Source organism: Oncorhynchus clarkii, chromosome 18 (assembly GCF_045791955.1).
Source record: "Oncorhynchus clarkii lewisi isolate Uvic-CL-2024 chromosome 18, UVic_Ocla_1.0, whole genome shotgun sequence".
Classification (NCBI taxonomy): Eukaryota; Metazoa; Chordata; class Actinopteri; order Salmoniformes; family Salmonidae; genus Oncorhynchus; species Oncorhynchus clarkii.
Window position 1 is genome coordinate 14,742,896 of NC_092164.1, and position 6,413 is coordinate 14,749,308.

Sequence of the window (6,413 nt, forward strand, 5' to 3'; positions counted from 1 at the left end):
TAAGGTATTAAAACAAATACACCTCTGTTGTTAGTAATAAAATATCTTACTGCAGAGCTCTCTGTTAGTAATAAAACATCTCAGTACTGCAGAGCTCTCTCTTAGTAATAAAACATCTCAGTACTGCAGAGCTCTCTCTTAGTAATAAAACATCTCAGTACTGCAGAGCTCTCTCTTAGTAATAAAACATCTCAGTACTGCAGAGCTCTCTCTTAGTAATACAACATCTCAGTACTGCAGAGCTCTCTCTTAGTAATAAAACATCTCAGTACTGCAGAGCTCTCTCTTAGTAATACAACATCTCAGTACTGCAGAGCTCTCTCTTAGTAATAAAACATCTCAGTACTGCAGAGCTCTCTCTTAGTAATAAAACATCTCAGTACTGCAGAGCTCTCTCTTAGTAATACAACATCTCAGTACTGCAGAGCTCTCTGTTAGTAATACAACATCTCAGTACTGCAGAGCTCTCTCTTAGTAATACAACATCTCAGTACTGCAGAGCTCTCTCTTAGTAATAAAACATCTCAGTACTGCAAAGCTCTCTCTTAGTAATACAACATCTCAGTACTGCAGAGCTCTCTCTTAGTAATAAAACATCTCAGTACTGCAGAGCTCTCTCTTAGTAATAAAACATCTCAGTACTGCAGAGCTCTCTCTTAGTAATACAACATCTCAGTACTGCAGAGCTCTCTCTTAGTAATAAAACATCTCAGTACTGCAGAGCTCTCTCTTAGTAATAAAACATCTCAGTACTGCAGAGCTCTCTCTTAGTAATAAAACATCTCAGTACTGCAGAGCTCTCTCTTAGTAATAAAACATCTCAGTACTGCAGAGCTCTCTCTTAGTAATACAACATCTCAGTACTGCAGAGCTCTCTCTTAGTAATACAACATCTCAGTACTGCAGAGCTCTCTCTCTTTACAAGGCAGATGAGAATGAGCTCTACCTCTCAGACCTGGTTCCTCTCAACCAATACTCTCTCCCTACAGTATACCTTGCCTGGGCGGGGCATAAATTACTCTGTCCCATTACTTTTGTAGCTCACTGTACTTTATCTGATTGAATGCAAGTTAATATGTGCAACGTTTGCTTGTTTTCCCTCATTTTAAATGTACATTTAATTAAAAACATCTCCAACAGTTCAAACATGTTTCTCTCTTCTTGGTCGTTTGTCTCAATGTAACATAAGGAGTCATGTACTGAGAGCCTTCAAACCCCATGTTTCTGGTCCTCAGTTACCCCACCAGGAAGACCACCAGCTGGAAGGAAGCAACAGAGGAAAGAGCTCATGAGACAAAACATTACTAATGACTAGGGCCAGGAGTTTTTCCCTTGTCAGGTCACATGGTCTGGAAAAACTGTTGTTCTTATGTTATAAATGCAACAACAGGTGTTCTTCCTTTCCTTTAAGAATTCCAGCACCAATCAGACTTGTTCTTTGTTTTGTTCATTGGATCCAAATAAAAAATACCACATGTTGATCATCAAACATAACAACAATGTGAGTACTTCCTAATGATTTCTTAAATGTAGTGGTTGGTGTCTTTCTCAGACTCTTACTTACCATCCTAAAATACTGGATTCTTTACTGGTGGTCTTTCTACTCCATCAACAGGTTGGCTTCTTGCAAGAAAACACAACAGAAGAATTGGACTTAATCATACATACAGACATGCAGGGAAGCACAAGTGCACACACACATCCCTGGTCTCCCTTCACACCCTCATAAGCTACAACAATCAAACAGTACAGGGATTTCCTAGTTTGTCTTTTCTGGACCACAAACTTGCTCTAACAATCCTCAAGGTAAACAACATAGTAGATGGCAGAATTCCAGGTGAATGCCACGGTTTCTTACCGTCAGGCTTTGACTCATCTTTAGGACTGTTGGATCTGCTGACTTCAGCTGCTAATGAGAACAGAAGGACAAACGTTCTCTAATCAGATACTTTGAAAGAAACAGCATATTATGTTGAACTTTTAAGAATCAGTCTTTTACAGCAGTGTTTCCCCTAGGATTGTTTTCAGCAGTGGTGGCATGTGTATCAAGAGGGGGGTTACTCATCACAGCACATTTTCCAACAGCATAATACACATTTTATATATACACTAGTCCACACACTGTTAACTTTAAACTCACATTAGTAATCACCTTCTCATACTGTATGTAGACGTCACTAAAACATGTTCTTCAAATAAATGTCACCACAAATAATATGAGAAACACATTTGACATCTCCACATATCTGCATGGTCAAAATATCCCCATAGAAGTACCATGTAAAAGGTGTGTTATTGTTACTACCCATGTTCATTTTGTCACCCATTTTAGATATAGTTTTAGTCTTTATGACTAAAATACATTTTAATCTTAGGCCCATATTAGTAATATCATCCTTAGTTTGAGTTATTATCAGGCTACTGGACGATCCTAGTCCTATTTTAGTCATTGTAACTTTCTTTTGTTATATTAAAAAGTTCATACAAACATCTAACTTAACTTCCATCAGGCACATAATGGCTTCCACTCCCTTAGCCACAGCCATTTCAGTCACATAATAGTCAGTGCATTATTTTCTACAAAATCATGTATATATTTAGGCTACCGCCTGGGAGCTGTGTAGGAGAGCCGTGCAGATCAGCTCATTCAGATCCCGCAACTGAAAGATGTAAATTCTGCCAACGAGAAGATTGTATGACATATTCTGCATGCATGCTTATGATTGGACTGTCATGCCCTGACCTTAGTATTCTTTGTTTTCTTTATTATTTTGGTTAGGTCAGGGTGTGACATGGGTGATGGGTGTTTTTGTCTCATCTAGGGTGTTTGTACTGTCTAGGGTTTTTTGTAGATTTATGGGGTTGTTTCCATCTAGGTGTTTACGTAGGTCTATGGTTGCCTAGATTGGTTCTCAATTAGAGGCAGGTGTTTATTGTTGTCTCTGATTGGGAACCATATTTAGGCAGCCATCTTCAATGGATATTTCGTGGGTTATTTTCTATGTTACGTTGCACGTTAGCACAGTGTTTATATATCGGTCACGTCGTTTTGGTTTAAGTGTTCTTCATTAAATAAAGAAGAATGTATTCTAACCACGCTGCGCTTTGGTCCCCTCCATACGACGATCGTGACATGGACAAAACAGATGTAAATGAGTTAAGTCAAATTGAATGTCCATTAGTCTCATGGGGAATTCTTGTCACATTTTCGTAGACTAACATTAAATTAATTTGTAATAGTTCTCGTTTTTTCCCAAAGGGCATCGTGTCTCGTTATCGTCGTAGTTTTAGTCAGGAAAAATGGGTAGTTGACAAGTATTTTCCGTCATAGTTTGTTAACGAAATTACACTGGTTAGTGGGCTGATTGTTTTTATTCTGATTAATGGAGTAATCTCTAGAACAGCAGTTCCCAACATTTTCCGTTCCGGGAAACACCCAGTGATGCCAATTTAGCAATTTTGTTGCTAGATTTAGAAACCTTTCGAACTACCATGGCAACTTTCTTTTTCAAACAGCAGCACCTAGCAACAAATTTAGCTACTTTAAAAAATGTATTTGAACTTTTAACAACTTTTGAAAAGTGACAAACGCTAAAATGCATTATCCCTCTAAATGACACAACTGATTTTCTCTGTCACAACACACGTGCCTGGCTGCAAAAGTGCATTGTGAGTGATGTCAGCAGCAGGCGCTCAGCTCGTGCACAGGCAGCAGCTGACTGCAGCAGCAGTAGTACGCGTTCGACAAGACAAACCCAATGATTATAGTTGGTCACAAATGTTTGATCTTGAACAGAACTTACAACATCAACATGCCTCAATCAATATTGTACAGCCAGAGGGAAAGAAAAGAGTGGGAGTCTGTACCTGAATTTAAAGGGTGGCTGAAACCAGTAATTGGGAATGATTGACGTGCATACTGTGCGTACTATGAGGTTTCTGTGTTATGCATTATAGCCCGTTACCATATATGTGATTGATATTATCTGCTGTTGGCAGATGGATGTATGTGTTATGCAACATAGCTGACTTGAAACATTGTTAACAGTTTCAGGGCCATGGGCCTTTCTCATGATGGAAAAATACAGAATAACATGAAGACAGGAACTGTGCAATGAGTTGGGTGGGGGCACATTCAGAACGTAGTGTTGCGAGAACAAACAGTCTTTTGTTAGATAACAGGAGCCAGATGCCTGATAACTGTATATTCTACACAGCTACAGCGACTGACCACTGAAGCGCTTAGGGGGCTGGGACCAGCCTCTGCGCCAACAATCAACGATAGGCTGGGTGAGTCTAAACCACGCCCAGTCTCTACTCTGTGACAGGCTGGCTCGGAAGCAGGAACTACCTCTGTCAGAGTATATTTATAATATCTTTGTCAAGAACAAGTCAGTTCTGTTTGCCCTGCGAGGTGGGACAGAGCCCGTATATACGAGAATTGCATTTACCACTTATTGCTTAGCTAATAAAAAAATACATAGCATACAATCGGTGACTCAGTGTCATACTTATCCTGATACCAGATTCGAATTGACGCAACCCGGACAGTACTGCAAATCAGACATGCTTGCAAAAATGTATGACATCAAAAAACATTGTGCTACAGCAAAGCATATAAATAAATCAAAACAGTACAACCCCACAACGCAGTCTACATTACCACAGTTGGTTAAGAAAGTGGATAACTACAAAAGTGCAGAAGCTACTATGGCAATGGCCATTGCGGAGCATTGTTAGATGCTAGCATGCAACCATTTAGGTATGGCTTGCAAAGCTGCCTTTTCAGATTCTGTGGCAGCAACAAACTACCAAATGCACTGCACCAAGTGCACAGAAATTATTAGGGGAGTACTGGCTTCTTGTTTTCTCAAAAGGGTAACATCAGAAGTTAGGGATGAGAAGTTCAGTCTCCATTTGGATGAGTCCACTGATGTCAGAGTCTCAAAATACCTGCATGTGGTGATTCAGTATTTCAGTGCTAAAAAAAATAACCGTTGGGTCCACATTTCTCAGGCTGGTTGAATTGGAGGGGGGTGATGCCAGATCAATAGTAAAGGTGGTAGTTGAGTTTCTTGAGAAGTGTAACCTTAAAAAAGAGAATCTTCAGGGTATTGGCACTGATAATGTGTCTGTGATGACTGAGGTGCACAACAGGGTGCACAAGATTTTAAAGGAAGAATGTGCATTGCCCAATTCGGCACTCATCCGCTGTGTGTGCCATTCTTTACAATTGTCTGTCAGTGCAGCATCCAAAGAAACCATCCCTGGGAGTGTTGATTACTTAATCAGGGAAACCTACAACTGGTTTTCCATTTCCCCAAAACGGTGCGAGGCGTACAAAGCAGTGTATGCCACCATTAATTGTGGCCAGAAACCCCTGCAGATCACCAAAATGTGTGCCACACGTTGGCTATCAATTGAGCCTGCGGTAACTCGTATATTGAGCCAGTCGGAAGAACTGAAACTCCACTTTGAGGTGACCAAGGCCAGTGAGCATTGCTACATGGTGGATGTGCTCCACGCCACGTACATGGACAAGACCAACTATGTCTACCTGACATTCTTCTTTCTTGAAATCAATCCTGTCTGACATACAAGTTGCAGTAAAGTCATTTGAGGGAGATCAAACAGATCCTGTCAAGCTTTTGGACAATCTGGTACACCTCTTAACACCAATTTGCAGCAGAGTAGTCAACCCTATGGCAAAAATTGATGTCCTGAAGGATGCCTTTGATGGACATCTCAGTCCATCACCATACCTTGAGTACCTTTTAGAGAGCACGGTGTACCAACTCAGTCTTGCGCCAGAGGACAAAAAGGTCATTTGGAGACAGTGCATCAACTACATTGTTGCTTTAAGCAAGGAGCTGCAAGCAAGGCTCCCAGACAACCTAGAAGCCTTGTGACACATGGCCTTGTTCAGTGTTAAGGAAACGCTAAAGCACAATAAAGGCACCACTGAAATGATTAAAGTAGCTGAGCTACTGGGATACCAGCCCCAAACAAGATAAAATTGTTTCCCAATGGAGAAACATCCATCTGTTTAGGTAGGACTCAACTGAAAATACAGTCGAGTTTTGGAGTGAAGTCAATAACTACACGGACTCTTCCGGGTCAAATCCATTTGAAGAACTGTGCAAAGCTGCACTCTCTGCTCTCTCCACACTCAAATGCGGAGGTTGAACGGCTGTTCAGCCAAATGAGTGTGGTCAAGTCAAAGTTAAGAAATAGTGTCACTGCACACTCTCAACTCCATACTCCTGGTGCGGCGTGGACTGAAGCTGGCTGGTGATACCTGTTACCAGCATAAACTACCAAGTGAAGTTCTGCAGCAGTTTGGCACCACAGCAGCATACAGCTTTAAGGCCACTCCATCCTCTACTGCTGGTTCCAGCTCCGTGACAATGCAG